The 17,629-nt window shown below is 40.8% G+C and overlaps 1 pseudogene across 1 annotated transcript; it reads right to left on the reverse strand.

Moving 5' to 3' along the window:
- Window positions 1–406: 406 nt before the first annotated feature.
- Window positions 407–15,339, reverse strand: LOC308499612 (peptidyl-prolyl cis-trans isomerase D-like; annotated as a pseudogene). The gene is made up of 4 exons: window positions 14,381–15,339; window positions 13,932–14,121; window positions 3,595–3,690; window positions 407–517 (listed from the first exon to the last, which is right to left on the reverse strand). The product of its transcript is annotated as a peptidyl-prolyl cis-trans isomerase D-like (transcript).
- Window positions 15,340–17,629: the final 2,290 nt, after the last annotated feature.

The following is a 17,629-nucleotide window of genomic DNA, read 5'->3' on the forward strand; positions in this document are numbered from 1 at the left end:
GACCTAGATTAAGATTAATATGAAAGAGATTGCATTAACTTTTTAGTTACTATTAAGAGAACCCAGATTTTCTTTGCTTCATCAGTTTAATGGTCCCAATGAGCCCTCATTACCAGTAAAAACTCAGCTTCACTAGCTCACATTTCCTTGGAAATGCCTAAGACAAGATCTCAGTTCATCTTCAAAGTGCCCTTAAGCTTTTCTTGGAATCCTCAGGACGTTACCCAGATGCTACCTAAGGAGCAGATTCCTCTCCCCCACTGTTGCCTGTTGCTTACTATGTTGAGAAGTTCAAGGATACCTCACGTCCCCTCCCAGGGGCAGACATGTGCAAGGCCACGTTTCCTTCATTTGCTGTCTCCCACTGGTGTATCCCCAGCCCTGCTCTCTGCAGATCTAAGACATCTCAAAGGTCATAATTTTGATAGACACCTGAGTCCTTACTTCCCATTGCCATCCCCATCGACTCTGGCTCCATGTCCTCTCCACAAGCTCCTTCTTCCATGAAAATCACTTCCTGCAGAATAATCAGTGCCTGTGGGTTACCATTAGTACCCATCCATCAGGTACTCTCAGAGTTTGAATCCCAATTTAGGCTCAGCTGGAACCACAGCTATGAAAGGCAACAGAGTGATGCAGATGCTTTAAACAACAAAAACAACAGCCGTGTCATCAGCCAATGCTCCCTTTTGTTTTGTTACTAGCCAAGCCAAAGTACTTGGAGAAGTATTTTTCTTAGATCACTTTGAGATACTCTTTGAACTATCTGCTGAGATCACAGCTAGGGTATACAAATTAATTTTGGGAACTACATTTTAAGATGGACATTGGTAAACTAGAAAGAGGCCAGTATAGGCAAGAAGGATGTTGAGTGTCCGTAAATTTTAAGAAGCTAGCATATGACCAGATAAGGTCTCTTATTCTGGATTATTCTTGCACACAGAATATAAGATCAATGAGAGGAAATTACAGAGAGGAAGATTCTATGACCACAAATCAGTTCCCGAGGAGTGAATGCCTTCGGAAACAGAGCTCTCTATCACTCATGAGTCTAAGCTAAGAGGAGTATGTTTACATTAGAGCACCTTAGGAGAAATTATTGAATTAAGGGTGGGATTAACCTGAAAAATAGAAGCTAGTAGGAATCATAAAAATTATTATCCAAGTTTAGGAGACTAAGGCCCAGAGTAGGGAATTTGACTTACCCCAGTTCACACTAATTATTGGCGTAGAGGGGGAAAGAGTCCAGATTCCTAATTCCTGGCTCTGTATACTTTTCTATACATGCCATTCTTCGCTGTAAGATTCCATACAAATTTCAACTTCTTTGAAACTGAAGGGGATCAGGTGAGGGAATGGGAAAATGGTGCTTGAATGATTTGCTCTCTGAAAACTATTGTGAAGTAAGTTAATGCTGTCTACTGATCCTTAGACTATTCCTTCCCACCATCCAATTGAATCCTTTCATTTCTACAAAGAGGGGTATCTTTTTCAGAATATATCAATAGAGTTCTAAGCCATTCTCCACTTAAACTTTGACTTTATTTGATAGTCATTTCAGTGGAATATTTTTTGGTTAGAAATTCATTTATTCTTTGGATTAAATGGGATGACACAATGATTGACCATTGAGATGTCATATTTAATGATAGAAAGAGCAGAGCCACTCAAGAAAGGAAAGAAAATATTATTTGGACATATCTTGAGAACGCACTAGACTAAAGGATATGCTTTGATCCAGAGAGTGTGAGGTTTCTGAATTGGTTGGAGATCTTTGATACCCTTGGGAGTCAGTTCCATTCATGGCCTGAGGTCAAACTTGCTGACACTTCATTCTCTGGTGCCAACTGGCTGACTATTACAGTGCCAGCTTCCCCATCTGTTAAATAGGGGTGTTTTCATCACTATCACTTTATAATAACTGTAGGTCTGTTAGTATTCACGACCAAGAGCTGCAAGAATTAAAATCTGAAGTACCACTACCAGACCCATCAACTTTTAGTAAAAAGCCTGGGCAGTTGAAGTCATCAAATGCAATTATGGCAGAGAAAAGTGGGTAGAGAAGAAAATTGTAACATTTTTAACAACGAGGACTTTAGATCTATTTCATTAATTATAATATAAGGTTGTTAACCCCATCCCTTGCCTTTCCCTCTTTCTTCCCCTTTTCTTTATTCCTTGTCTTCATGTATTCCCCTTCTTTCTTTCTTCTCCCTATTCCTCATATCACAATCCAATAAGTTGTGATACAAGGAGCATATCACAACCTCTCCTTTTATTTCTTTCTGACCCCATCCCTCTACCCTTTGCTCATCTAGGAACATGAAGATGTACTTCAGCAATGTAGGCACAGGGAAAGGTAAGACACATGAGCAAGAAGTCAGCCATCTTTGCTTGTTTTCAGCTTTTATTAAAATACATTTTTGACATCTATAAAGTGTAAGGCACTGTGCTAGAAATTACAGAAGCTGGAAAAAGATGAATAAATATGCCCTATAGGTGTTTATAGTCTAATGAGGGGGTCAGAAAAAATAACCGTAACTTGGGAGAAACTGGTTTATGCCTTAAGAGAAGGAACATGACTTGTGGTGGGAGAAGCGAGTAATCCAGGTGCATCCAATGAAGTTTGTAGAATTAGGTCCATGGAGTGATGAATACACAGCAGTTCATTTCTTCATCATTCATTCAACAAACATTTATAGTGTTTCTACATATCAGGTATTATGCTTGGAACTGGGGATGTGATTGAACAAAAGCAATATGGTCTCAGTCTTCATGGCGCTTCTAGTCTAGTGTAAACATACATTTTCACACCTAAGTGACAAATGAAAGGAAAGTACAGTGTCCTGGGAGATAGGGGAACATGGGGAGCCTAATTTAGATCTAGAAGAAGCATTAACAGAGTACTCTGAGTTCTTTTTAATGAACAGAAAGAAGTGGGAGGAAAGGAGGGAGAGTTCTCCAGGAAGCAGTAACAGCAAGAGTCAAGGTCTTGGCGCAGTTTCCTGGTACCTCTAAAAAATAAAGTAGGCCTTGGTGTCCTGTGCTCAGTAGAAGGAGGGAGAGTAATGCGATATAAGGTTGGGGAGTTGGCAGAGGCTAGGTGATTCGGGGTTTTTAAAGTCATGATAAGGATTTTGGATTTTGGATTTGATTCTAAGTATGTGTGGAAATGGTTGAAAAATTTAAGAAAACATGACTGAATTCATGTTTTAAGAAGTACCCTGTGGCTGTCATTAGAAAGACTGAACTAGATGGAGCAAAATGGGGCATGAGGAGGGCAGGTGATGGTAGCTGGGATAGACCCGGGTGAGTGCGGCGGGGGCCAGTGATTAGAGACCAGTTTTAGAGTCTATGTTGGAATGAGAGAACAAGATGACTTTCTAATTAGTATCAATCTTAACTGACCAAACTGCATTTTTGTTCTTCTCTTCCCATTTATAGAGTTTTGAAGAATCTATAATTTGCTTTTCAATGATTGTTTCTTGATTCTATTTTTATGTTCAATCAGTATCAACTCATGCCAAAGTGTCTTGTCATGGTTCTCACTTCTTTACTCCTGGGTTTCCCTTGGCTTCACTGTGCTGAGCTTACCTGGGCTCTGTCTGTTCTCTCGCATTCCTTCTTTTCTTGGTCCCCTTCCTGTGTTGCTTCCAGTGAGGAGGTCAGCAAGGAGGAAGCCTTGGGAACCTGACAAAGAAGAAGGGAAAGACTACGGGGAAGGGAGTCAAAATAGAAGACTGGGGGCCCAGAGGAATTTTACTTGACTGCTTCTACCTTTTGCCATAACTTTTTCTTATTTCTGTCATCTGTGCTTAGAAAAAGAGAAGTTGTGGGCAAATGCGTTTTCACCTACTACCTTTCATGCCCCATCACAGTAGGAATGATGGACAGTGCTGAACAGGCCCATGCAAGCAGAAGTAGTGCCCTCACGACCTGGCATTCCAAACGGCTACTTCTATAGTGATTCCTTTGGGAAACAAAGCAAAACACTCCCGTCCCCACCCCAGTGGAGTAGTTTTTGATAATTTTACTGATGCCCGAAAATCAGGCGGGATCCAAGTTAAACAAACAGCTCTTGTCCCAGGTCATGTGGCAAACCTGTAAGCCAACCGTGGGGTGATTGGATGTTCTCTATTTTGATAGGATTTAGGTTACACGGGTCCATGCATTTGTCAAAACACATCACCCGTAGACTTAGCATTTGTGAATTTTATAGTATTTAAATTATACATCAGAAGGAAAGATCTGTAAATAGATATTGAGCTCTAGTTACTAATATGGGTGCTGGTATTGAGGCTTTTAATTTACTTTGAAATGCACCCCAATTAAAATGGAGTATGGATGAATAGAGGGATAGATAGATGTGATATAGTAAAACGATCATGACAAAATCCAGGAAGGATTATGCTACTGTTCACTGAAAAGTGCTTTCAACTGTGGTGTATGTTTGAGATTTTTCATAATGAAATGTTAGAAAGAATCACCAGCAGCCAAGCCCAGATTCTTGCCTAAAAGCTTTATCTCTTTGAGCAGCCCATGGCTCCTGCTTCCCTTTGGGCCCCAATAAGAAGACGCACTGCCTAAGGGTCTGAGTGCTGGGTCTCTGTTAGCCCTATAAGCTGAAAAAGGCATACTGTTATATGTGGTGATACCCCTCCTAGGCAAAGAAAGCACATCCTTTTTCATAACAAGGGAAGGGAAATTCCCTCTAGCTCGGTTGGTACTCTTGTATTAATTAACAAGAGCCAAAGCGCTCTGTAAGCCATAGTGAGCAGTTCTGAAATAACCCCTCTGCTTCAGTTGTCGTCACCTTTGTTCCCAGCTGCTCCCTGTTGGCAGCTCCCCCTTCTCCAACAGTCGCTTTGTCACCATTGACCCTCCCCCAACCTTCCTCATGCCACGTGGCCTGGGTTCTGGGCCCAGGAACCATCTGAGATTCCTCCTTTGCCTTCCCTCATTCAATCTCTTCTGAGATCAATCCAGAGGTTTAAGCATATGTTTCTATGGTTTCGGTTTATTTAATGAATTAATCGGGCATATCAAATCTGTTGCTGCTGTCTTAAACTCGGATTTTAGTCCATTTTTGCATTATAATAATTCCTGTCATTTGCGTGTGCTTTTCTTAATTCCAAGCATTTTCCATCACTTTTCAAAAAGCTCATTTAAATTTTCACAGGATAGACTGGCAAGTAGCATTCAGCTTTCATAGATGGAGAACCGGGGAGACAGTGCAAACTAACATTTATTGAGTTCCTGCTATATAGACTCATTTGCTGCATGTTTCTGTGTACACTGACCCACTTAAAACCCACAACCTCCTCGTGAGGTGCTTATTGTATTGGTACCACTTATACAAATGATGAAACTGAGGCCCAGAGAGAATATTTTCTGAGGTCCAACAACCAGATGGCAACTGACACCAGAAGTGCAGTCCCACAGAATGTCAGAGCAGGAAGGGATGTCAGTGTCTTCCCAGACCATTGTATTTTCCAGTTGGGGATACTGAGGTTATTAGTAGATGTGAGCTTATTTAGAAGAAATGTAAGAGTTGGAACCCAGGTCTAAATTTTCTGACTCGATTTAGAAAACAAGAAACTCCATATAGATTTAGACATATGGGGAAAGTTGGAGTGTTTCACGCCCACAGGTTACCACTCTAGGCTGGCATTGCAGATTTCAAATCTGGCATGAGCTGAGTGTGGGGCTGTCTTGAAAACTTGGCCACACACAGCTTGTGAGGCACTTGGGCAGCCCAGACATAACTGATGTTCCTTTGTGCAATAATTGTCTCACGTGCTAGGAGACTTTGCAAGCAGGAGCAGAATCAAGAGTTGCAATATAAACATTGAAATGAGAAGTGAATAGAAAAAAACATGGTGAACAGACCCCACAGCAGCTGGGCACCTGGGCCTGTGCTTTTACAGTTCCCACCTATTTCACATCCTAATTCTATCTGATTGGGTTTGAGGGTGAATAGGGAGTGCCAAGGCCTAATTTCCTTAGTGATCTGATTTGTATCACTTCCACTGCTTATCAGATAGCCTTAGGACCTGGCCGTACACACCCAAGTGTTGCAGACAGAAAGAGTCTTATTTCTGAGCTAATGTTTGCCTCCCTCTCCAAATAGAGTTGGTAGCTAGGCCCGATGTTAATTTGTGTATTTTGCTGCTTGTATGTCAGCTATAATTGCTTAGTCCTTTAACACACAGGGCTCCTGTCATTGGAGGTGAACCACTCTGTACAAACTGTCCTGTGACAGGTGAATTGATTGTCTGAATGGCATATAACAAGGGACTTGAACTTTGTTTGGATTCCTAATTAGTGGAGGACTCACCTCTTACTGGAAATGTGACGAAGGGACAGTATTGATCTTGCCATAATGCAACCTGGGTTGGACAGCTGATGTCCCGTACATGATATTATGTAAGACCAAACGAGCCAGACTTTGGTGACTGTCCTACTTGAAGACAACTGGTGTCCAACTATTATAGGACCCACAGGACCCGATCGTTCCCTTGGTGCGGGGGATGGGATTTCCCTGAAAGGAATGGATGTTGTCACTCTCAGTCTTCCTAGAGTAGCTTATCCTTGGCAAGTAATTGTGTAACTTAACATCCACATTGGAGCCAGTGGAGGAGAGACATGGGGAACTACAAATAATGATGCTGGAACGTAAGATGTGAACCAGGACTTACGGTCATCCCTTCCTTAGGGCACTCAGAGGTGAAATAAGAGAAAACACTGTCTTCCTGGGCTGTGAGGCGACCTGGGGCACTTCCTGATCACAATGGCAACAGGTGGGCACTGAGAGGGAAAGGAACATAGGGACCGTGAGGGAAGATCGGAGTCTTGGCACTTGTTGGAAGCTGTTCCTTGAATTGTACTTGCCGTTCATTATCTCCGATTTGTGTGTGCAGATTCTTTAAATGGTACTGCCCAGACATTTGTTGTGTGTGGAGAATGAAGGGAAGGCCTGGGCTAGGCATGGAAAAGACTAGGGGGCACGAAGTGTTCCTCCCTTGAGGGCTGAGTGGTGGGAGCAGTAGGGGGTGGTGTGCAGGGCTGTCTCCAGCAGAGCAGAGCCATGGACAGAGCTACAGTACCCTCCCGGGGGCAGCAGGACAGGGGTGAGGGCAGCACCAGGGCACTGGTGCAGGTAGGCGCAGAGACCGGGGCCAGGTGAGGAGAGGAAGGGCCTGCAGCTGTGGTCGATGGTCGGGGCTGGTCCGCTGAGGACCTCCTACCAGTTGTGAGCACAGCTTGGCTCCAGGTGCTTTAGTTACCTTCCCAAGTCCACCTTCACTCTTTCCTGTCTGAGTGATCTTAACAGGGTATTTACTTTGCTATCACACGTGAAAATGCCGTTAGATTTTGTGCTATTCTGCTTCCTATGGTTTTTCACTGTTGGGGAGACACTGGATATGTTAGGGAGGCCTCCGAGTTCCAGGCTCCCTCCCCCCACTCTGCACACACCTTCAGGCTGGCATTTGGCCTGCGAGTTGTAATTGCCTGTGGGCTCCATCTCTCCCATTCCCTCTGCTAACCGCAACTTGAGGTTGTCACATCCCCAGGGTCTAATACTTGGCAAAAAGTGGACATCCAATACGTCTTTGTATAAATGATGGGGAGAGATGGAAATGACTCTGAGGTGGGAGACAGAGGTCGAGATTTAGACTCCATGCTCCTCAACGTCTCAAGTACCCAAGTATGTTTCCCAAGATACTGTAAAAACTCTATTCTCATTTTGCCTATTGCCTTCAGTTTGATTTTGTTGATCTGCTTTCTATCCTACAAAGAGAGAAAAAAAGGATCTTACTATTGTGGCTTAAAAACAATTGGGGCAAGCAGGATTTTTTTTTAATTCAATGCTTCTAGAAATATTACTCCCAGTGCATTTTTTTTTTTGGTAGTTCTTACAACTTACAATATATAGGGATGCTATTTTTGTTATCCCCATTTTTTCAGTTTCTCTACAGTCCAGGAATCAATTTAAAAAATGTCATATTGTCTTAAAGTTCTTTCAAATTGCCTTGAAGTTATTTCATATCATAATCAAGAAGGAGTATTTTCTCTCTTTTAATTTGGCTTGCAATTTTCCTTAGAAAAATGTCCTTATTGAACCCAGGGTGTTAGAAGAAATTACATGATATATCTGGTTATATGTCTTTATAGGTTTGTTTTTGTTGTCTCCTCCCCTTTCCCCCGCAACACTGGTTCTCACAGAGATCATATGCTTGAAATTGCATTTGAAATTTTATTTGTAGAGATCATTTGAGGCCTCGGATGAAAACATATACCTCCATAGAGCATTTTAATTTGCTTCTGACACTCTGGGACCACCTTAATTGAAGTCCCGTGCGAGATTCCCTGAGTCACCCATGTGAGAACACTATTACTTCCTATTCACTCTCTCACAGCAGTGGTTCCCAAACTCAGCTGTACCTTGGAATCCCCTGGGGAGTTTCACAATATACTGATGCTTATGTTCCACCCCAGAGACTATGATTTAATTGGTCTTTGCGGGTGGCCTGTGCTTTGTAATTGTTAAAAGCTCTCCAGTAATTCTCATGTGCAGACAGGTTTGGGAAACTGCTCTAAAAGTAAAGCCCTTCGGGACCTCAGCTTAGTGTGTGAATATTTATTAGACTCTTTACTTGGCAGGCCCTTTTATTTGTTTTGCTCAGTGAGGCTGCCAAATACCACAGCTCCATATTGCAGTTGTTTCTTCCTGATGGGGGCAAAAGCAGCTTTGAGTCCTTGCTTCTCATAGTCTCCCAAAATTTGGCATGGTAATGCTCACTATCTTACCAGCTCTTTGATGCTGTTAAGAAAAATTAAAGCATAAATATATATGTTTATGTTTATAAACCTAAACATACATTAAATATATTTAATTATATATTTTAATATAGTATATATTTAACATATTTAAATATATACTACTATATAAATATATATACATAATATATATTTTTTCCATACAACTCTTTTGGTTGACCTCAATGGGAGGGCTGCCATTAAGATAATTGAAAGTCCTCCAGTTGCTTTTTAAAAGGAGAAACAGGGGTTGTAGTTTAGAGTTCTTTTCCTTCTGAAAATATCTTTATTCTGTCCACTCCCTGGAGTCATAATTTGGTTGGGACTTGAAGTCTAGGTTGAAACTTAATTTTCCTTCAAATATTTGAAGGCATTGTCTTACTGATTTCTAACGTTCATTGTAGCTGTTTAATCCTGTTCCCGCCTGATGCCTGTTTCCTTGTAAATAACATCCCTCACCCCTTCTTTGGAAACCGTTAGGATCTTCTCTCTTTTCTCTCAGAACTCTGACATCTCACAATTTATGTACTTTTATATAGGTCTTATTTCATCCATTTTGGGGGACATAAAGAAGACTCTTTCTGGAGATGTTTGTTTTACTGTGAAAAAATTTTGCCATATTACTTTCATATTTCCCACCACTCTATTTTCTCTCTTTGCTTTTTAAAGAAATCATGGTTGGATGGTGGGTCTCTTGGATTTATCCTTGACATTGCTTTTTTTTCCCTGCCTAATTTTTAGTACTATGACCTTTTGCTAGTTCTTAGATTTCCTTGACTTTATTCTCTAAACTTTCTAATAAATGTTTTAATTTGGTTAAATTTTTATGTCCAGAGAAATTTTTAATTTCTTATTCCTGATAACCTTTTATTCTTTTACATAACTTATTTTCTGAGTATAAGGATATAGTAACTTCACTTATTTCCTTAGGATTGTATATTATTAAATCTTATTTTCTCATCTATTTGTTTCCTGTAGATTTCTTTTTTTTACTTTATTCTATTTTTTTATTTTTCACTTATAGTTGACATTCAATATTATTTTATATTAGTTTCAGGTGTACAGCATAGTGGTTAAACATTTATGTAATTTACAAAGTGATTCCCCCCAATTAGTCTACTACCTACTTGGCACCATGCATAGTTATTACAATATTATTGACTATGTTTCCTATGCTGTGCTTTATATCCTGTTACTGTTTTATAACTACCAATTTGTACTTCTTAATCCCTTCACCTTTTTCACCCAGTCCCCCAAAACCCCTTCATCTGGCAACCTCAGTTTGCTGTCTGTATTTATGAGTCTGTTTCTGGTATTTGGTTTTTCGTTTGTTTGTTTTGTTCTTTAGATTCCACATTTAAGTGAGATCATAAGGTACTTGTCTTTCTCTGTCTGACTTATTTCACTTAGCATATTACAGTCTAGGTAAATATAGCTCCATATTATAGCAAATGATAAGATTTCATTTTTTTTTTATGGCCGAGTAATATTCCATTGTATATATGTATCATCTCTTCTTTATTCAGTCATCTATTGATGGGCACTTAGATTGCTTCCATATCTTAATGATTGTAAATAGTGCTGCAGTGAACATAGGTGTGGGGACAGAGTCGCAGAGAGCAGTTTCCAGGCTCTCAGCCTTGCATGGGGAGGTGCTGGCTGGGGGAGTGAATGACCATCAACTGTGATTGGTTGGCCATCGGCTGTAACCGGTTAGCCAATTGGCTGTTGATGTAACTGCAGGGCTGCGTTGATTGGTTAGTTGGTTGGCAGGCAGAGAAGTGAATGGCGGACTGCAGATCGTGTGGCTACTACTGCATGTGTCTCCCACGCTGCCAGAGAGAATATAGTGGTATGATTCCCCTACCTGTGGCTCTGTGGGTGTTCCTTTTTGGCCTCACCATGTCCTGCATTCTTATGTGGGGAGCGGGACCAGAGGCCATGCAGGCCGCCCCGCATGACAGTAGGGGTGCATATATATTTTCAAATTAGTGTTTTGGATTTTTTTCGGATAAAAGCCAGAAGTAGAGTTGCTGGGTCATAAGGCAGCTCTAGTTTTAATTTTTTGAGGAAACTCCAACCTGTTTTCCATAGTGACTGCACCAATTTCCAATCCCACCAACAATGTATAAAGATACCCTTTTCTCCACATACTCACCAATACTTGTTGTTTGTTGATTTATTGATGATAGCCATTCTGACAGAAGTGAGGTGGTATCTCTTTTAGTTTTTATTTGCATTTCTCTAATGATTAGTGATGTTGAACATCTTTTCATGTGTCTATTGGCCGTGTTTATGTCGTGTTTGGAGGAATGTCTATTCAGGTCCTCTGTCCATTTTTTAATTGGATTGTTCATGTTTTTTTGGTATTGATTTGTATGAGTTCTTTATAAATTTTGGATATTAACCTCTTATCAGATGTATCATTGGTGAATATCTTCCCCCATTCAGTAGGTTGTCTTTTCATTTTTTTGATGGTTTCTGTTTTCCTTTATTCTTGTGTTGGTCTTTCTCTTTCATGGTAGAGGTTTTCCTCAATTGTCTGGAAATCTTGGCACTCTGTTCATACTTCACAGTGAGCCTCTAAAATATTGTTTGGTAGTTCTGAGTGAGTAGACAGGACTTGTTGACCTGAGGGCTCTGTGTAGGAGAGAGTTCATAAGTAGGAAAGGAGGAAGGGAGGGAGGGAGGGAGGAAGGAAACAAAAAACTGGAAGTTTTTTCTTTAGGGCCAAAAAAGAATCTTCGGATATTCTTAATGTGCCTGTCAGCATATGGAGGACAGTTTGGGCAAAGGTAACTGTGTAGATCAACCGTTTCTTGTGCAGACTTCCATGGTCCTCTCCTCTGCTGCCCATTGGGGTGTCCCTGGAAAATTAGGAGCCTGATTGTGTGAGGTAAGGGAAGGCTATGACTACCCCACAATAAATTTTCAACAATGTCTATTTTTAGCTCCTCAGCTGGACTCAGCCCTTCATTGTACCTGCTGTCTCCAAAGCTGAACATATCAAGTTTTCCACTGGGGTGATTTGGCTCAATTATTAGTGGTCATGCCCCTCCAGGTTACTTAGATCATTGCTTCCTCTGCTGTGCTAAATCACTCACCTGTCGTCTATCTGGATCTATCTTCTAAAATTGCATCGAATTCTTTGTCTGTTTTTGTTTTCTTTATTCTTTTTATCTTTTACAGGTTTATACTTTCTTTTTGTTGTTGTAGTTCCTTTACTATCAATTTAGTGGAGCTTCATTGTGCAGAGGAGATAAAACTTCATTGTGCAGAGGAGATAAAACTCTTCATTCTTAAAACATATCCCAGTGAACTTTAAATGTCTATTAAATACCATTCTCTTTGGGGTTTTTACTAGGATTGCTTTGGATTTATAGGTTAATTCAAGAATTGTCAATTCTATGTTACTGGGTCTTCCTGTTCAAGAACATGGTAAGTCTCTTCGTTTATTTTGATAATTATGACTTTCTGCAAGTTTTTACAATTTTCTTCATGTTGGCTTTATTACTAAAAATATTCCTCTAATGAAGAACAAGTGACACAAATGAAAGCATATTTATGAGCTTGAAGATTGACCTCAAAAATTGACCCAGAACATAGTACAAAAGGACAAAGAGAAAAAAACATAAGAGGAGAGTTAAGAGACTTGGAAAAGAGATCCAGTAATTCCAACAGCTTCCTGATGAGACTTTCACAAGGCAAAAACAAAGAGAGGAAGAAATGAAAGAATAAAATTTTCTAAAGTTGCAGATGAAGATAACACACAAACATACATCCTACTCTACATTGTGGGCAACATTTTAGAAAGATAAAGAGGAAATTCTAAAGTATTCAAGAGAGCAAAGATAAGTTACATTAATTTATATCCTGAGAACTTTCTCTACTCATCATGGGAGGATAAGAAATCACTGACTGTAGAGACAGCAAATAAAAGCTGCAAATATGAGGTCTGACAATTAAGTTTGCAAACTTGTTGCAACAATGTTGCTAACTTTTTTTGATATCAGAGGGATTATTCATTATGAATTTGTACCAACTGGCCAAACAGTTCACCAAGTTTACTATTTGGAAGTGCTGAAAAGGCTGCGTGAAAAAGTTAGATGAAAGCGACCTGAACTTTTCGCCAACGATTCATGGTTCTTGCATCATGACAACGCACCAGCTCACACGACACTGTCTGTGAGGGAGTTGTTAGCCAGTAAACAAATAACTATATTGGAACACCCTCCCAACTCACCTGAGCTGGCCACCAATGACTTCTTTATTTACCCAAAGATAAATGAAATATTGAAAGGAAGACATTTTGATGACATTCAGGACATCAAGGATAATATGATGACAGCTCTGATGGCTATTCCAGAAAGAGTTCCAAATTGCTTTGAAGGGTGGATTAGGTGCTGGCGTCGGTGCATAGCTTCCCAAGGGGAGTACTTCGAAGGTGACCATAGTGATATTCAGCAATGAGCTATGTAGCACTTTTGCCAGGAAGAGTTTGCAAACTTAATGTCAAACCTTTGTATTTGTCTCTTGGGAACAAGCATCATCTGTCACCAGCACCAGGAGACCCTGTGGAGGTTGTGTCAGCATGGCATTCCTTTGTTCGTCTCTGCCCGTCTCAGCCATTGAGTGAGCACCAGTTAACAGCAGGAAGCACAAGGCCCACCTATGCTCCAGACTCTCCAGTCCATCATCGAGCATACTCCATTTGGAGATCCACCCTCTTCTCTTCATCCTTCCAAAAGCTCAGAGTCCCAAAAAACTCTTTGAAAGAGAAGGGGGGCTTGGACACTTAAAATTAAAATCTCCCCTGAATCAGAATGGAGGAGGAACATTCTTTACATGAAAGGAAAGCCCAGAGCAAAGCCTGAGGCTGCTTAAGTCTCAGCCTTGTATTTCCCTAGTTTTCTTCAAAGGTTCAAGAAGAAGAGATGTTCACTTAAAGATTCTTTTGAGATTTTGTATATTTTGTTTTATAACACTTTTATTAAGCACGAACCCATATCAGTTTTCCTAAACTGGAAACAATAGGGAACTGAAATATCAAAGGATACACTTTAGGGATTATGTAAAACAAAACCCTGTACATTTTCTTATTGACTTCATACAATCACTGCATAATAGTAAGCAAAACTGAATGACCTTTTAGCAAATAGTTTTACATACGCTGCCTTCTCTTTATCTTCCTGTACTTTTATCTTTTGTTTGACTTTCAGCAGTGCTGCCTGGATAGCTTTGTTTTCTGGTGCTGTCTCCTGAGCTTTCTTAAGATCAACCAATGCTTGATCAAATTCTTTTCTTTTTTTTTACAAATTTTATTGGGAAATGTTGGGGAACAGTGTGTTTCTCCAGGGCCCATCAGCTCCAAGTCATTGTCCTTCAATCTAGTTGTGGAGGGCGCAGCTCAGCTCCAAGTCCAGTCACCGTTTTCAATCTTTAGTTACAGGGGACACAGCCCACCATCCCATGTGGGGAATTGGACCGGAAACCTTGTTGTTAAGAGCTTGCGCTCTAACCAACTGAGCCATCCAGCTGCCTTTTGATTGTCTTTTTTTTTAATCCTTGCCATCCTTGAGCTCTTTGGTACAGTGCTTTGGTACCTGATGGGTCTATTTCAAGAGCCTCCAAACAACTGGCAGTTGCTCCCTGTCAATCTGACATCTTCAGTTTATGAGCACCAATATTCAGCATATAGCTTAAAGCTAGAGCTTGCAGCTTCGAATCTATCTGCTTTCTCAGTAACAGCCTTTGAAACTTCCACATATCGTAAAACTTTTGTGTGTTTTTAAATGGGCATCTCCCAGTTCTGGGATTTGAGAAAAGTATTTCCAATGTTTTTTTTAAGTCTTCTGTTATTGGTAACATTTTATCTACATCTTTTAAATTTATATCTGCATCCTCTGGGAAATCTGGGTGACTGTCACCAGAACCATCTTTTGGGAATGTTCCCCATCCTCCCCTTCCTTCAATTCTCCACATTCTGCTATAATGTACAATTTGGCTGTTTTTTCACCTTTCACTTCTACATTTTCCAGAATTCTTGCCACACTCATTCCTTTAATTACTTGCCCAAATAACACGTTTCCCATCCAGATGACGAGTTGGAACTGTTGTAATAAAGAACTGAGAATCATTTGTACTGCAGCCTGCATTTGTCATCCTTAATAAACCCTCCTGGTCATGCTTATAATTGAAATTTCTATCTTCAAATTTTTCACCATAAATACCTTCTCCACCTGTCCCATTCTGATTTAAGAAGTCTCCACCCCAAGTCATAAATTTTTAAATAATTCAATGGAATGGGTATCCTTTGAAATGGAGAGGTTTCTCAGTGGTGTGTCCAATGCCTTTTTCTCCTGTACACAATGCATGAAAATTTTCTGCAGTTTTGGGTACCATATCTGCAAACAATTCTAAGACAATCCAACCAACTTGCTCGCCTCCGATGTCCACTTCAAAGAAGACTTGGGGGTTACTGGGGTTGGAGGGCTTAGCTTGGGGAGATGGATGTGACATTTTGACTTGCAGACGTGTTTGGAAGGGGACTCAGAGCACCTCGTGGCTGCCCAGCAGCTGAAACTCCCTCTTGAGATTTTTAGGTGCTCCGTCCAGACCTGTCCCTCATGAGATGTGGGGCAAATGAAATGGTGTATTTACTTTGCAATGATACACCTCTGTATATATACATATGGAAGAATACCTCAAAATCACCTTATAAGGCAGACTTTATATCCCTCATTTTGCAGATGAGCAAATGGATTATAAATGGCAGCCTGAGAGGTGTGGAGGGACAGTCTCACTTGTTAGAATTGTGGAGAAGGGCAGTTTTTATGCTGATTATATGTACTATACTTAATCTGTTCTAGCACAAACTGTTGAAACCCTTTCCTTTTGCCTCCTTTAGATACCTTTGACTTACTGCCCAACTACAGGTTCGGGACTCTATAAAGTATGAGCGTCAGAGCCATTAGCCTGAGAACCTGGGTTAGCCTGAGAACATGAGTCGGTTTTCTAGGTACCGCCCATTTGTTAATTCCATTGCTCAATAAATGTGAGGTTGGTGCCTGGTGCTTTGAAGAAAAAGATAAACATGGCTCTGCCTTTAAGGGACTCAAAGCCCAGTTCCATCACCCACTGGCCACGTAGGCTTGAGTACATCATTTAAGCTCCCTGACGCTTCAGTTCCTCATCTTTAAATAGAATGCTAGTTTTGACTACCTGACTCAAAGGTTTTTGTGTGTGTGAGTGTGTGTGTGTGTGTGTGTGTGTGTGTGTGTGTGTGTGGTCAAATAACATAACATAATAAAAGTGGTTATGGGAAAACCTGTAGGGCGTTATTATCATTTTCCTTACAATGTGTTTGTCTAATGAATCTGAATTTCTGAATAAATGGTGAATTGAAATAATGCTCTAATTTCCTACCAGAAGGAGCAGTGTATGTTTCCTGTAGGTGTGTGTTAGGTGTATCCCCCCTCCTTTTCATCCCTGTCATGTCTTTTCCGTTGGGTTCTGCAGGGTGTGCGTGAATCACTTTTGCTCTGGGTAACCGAAGTTCCCTGCCGTCCCTTGGAGCACCAGAAGGAAGGATGCAATGCCGCTGGCTGGGAGAGTCCTCACTGAGCTCTCCTGGGAGGTGACATCCACTGCTTTTGAGCTTCTTCTCCAGGGGTGTCCCAGCTGCTGTATTTGGGCTGCTCAAGAAGGAGAGACTGACTTTCTATTGCTGGGCTTCTGATTTCTGTCTGAGTCGTATGTAGGGCACACCACCTATTTTCAATCAAGTTAATGATAACTAACACTTCAGTGTTCTAAGAACTTTATATACATTAACTTTTTTAGTCCTAACAACAACCCTGTGTTAATTATCCCATGTCATGGCGGAGAAAACAAACTAACAAACTTGCTCAAGAGCACAAAGCTGGTGAGTGGCAGAGCTGGAGTTTGAGCTCAGGAAATCTCTTCCCAGAATCTAGACTCCTAACCAAATTGTTATTCTAGTCCAGAGGTGTCCAAACTTTTTTCAATATTTTTCGCCAGGGGCCATATGCGGTAAAATACACAAACAGCTGGGCCACTCACTGGAGGTGAAGTACATATTGCCTCACCTAGTTTATTTAAGTAAACTAAATATGTTTTTGGAATTTGAGGCGGGCCAATTAACAATGGATTGCGAGCCGCAGTTGGCCCGCGGGCCGCAGTTTGGACACCCCTGTTCTAGGCCTTCAGTTAGGTTTGCTTAACTAGCCAGCTCAGAGTCAAGAAAATCTCTCAGCATTGAAAGTGCCAAGCAGCGTGCCGGCATTCCTTAATTCTTTGATGATTTAAATAAAACTCAACTATGAGGTTCCACGTCTAAGGTTCCACTCCTCTGTACTCAATATTTCAGCCACATGGACACTGATCTCGACACTTGAGTAGAAGGCTAACAGCAGGTTGAACCATATGAAATTATCAATATTTGGCCAATATTTGGCCAAATGTTCTACCTAACATTTGCTGAGCCCCTACTTACTGTGTTTCCCCGAAACTAAGACCTAACTGGAAAATAAGCCCTAGCATGATTTTTCAGGAGGACATCCCCTGAACACAAGCTCTAATGTGTCTTTTGGAGCAAAAATTAACATAAGACCCGGTCTTGTTTTCAGGGAAACACGGTAGATGCAAAATTTGATTCCAGGCCCTTTCCTTATGCTACCTCATTTTATCCTCACAACAATATAAGCTTATCTCATTTTATTGCACTTCACTTAATTGTGCTTCACAGATGCTGTGCCTTGTTTCAAATTGAAGGCAAGATCCTCCACCA

Source organism: Rhinolophus hipposideros, assembly GCF_964194185.1.
Source record: "Rhinolophus hipposideros genome assembly, chromosome: 7".
NCBI classification, from domain to species: domain Eukaryota; kingdom Metazoa; phylum Chordata; class Mammalia; order Chiroptera; family Rhinolophidae; genus Rhinolophus; species Rhinolophus hipposideros.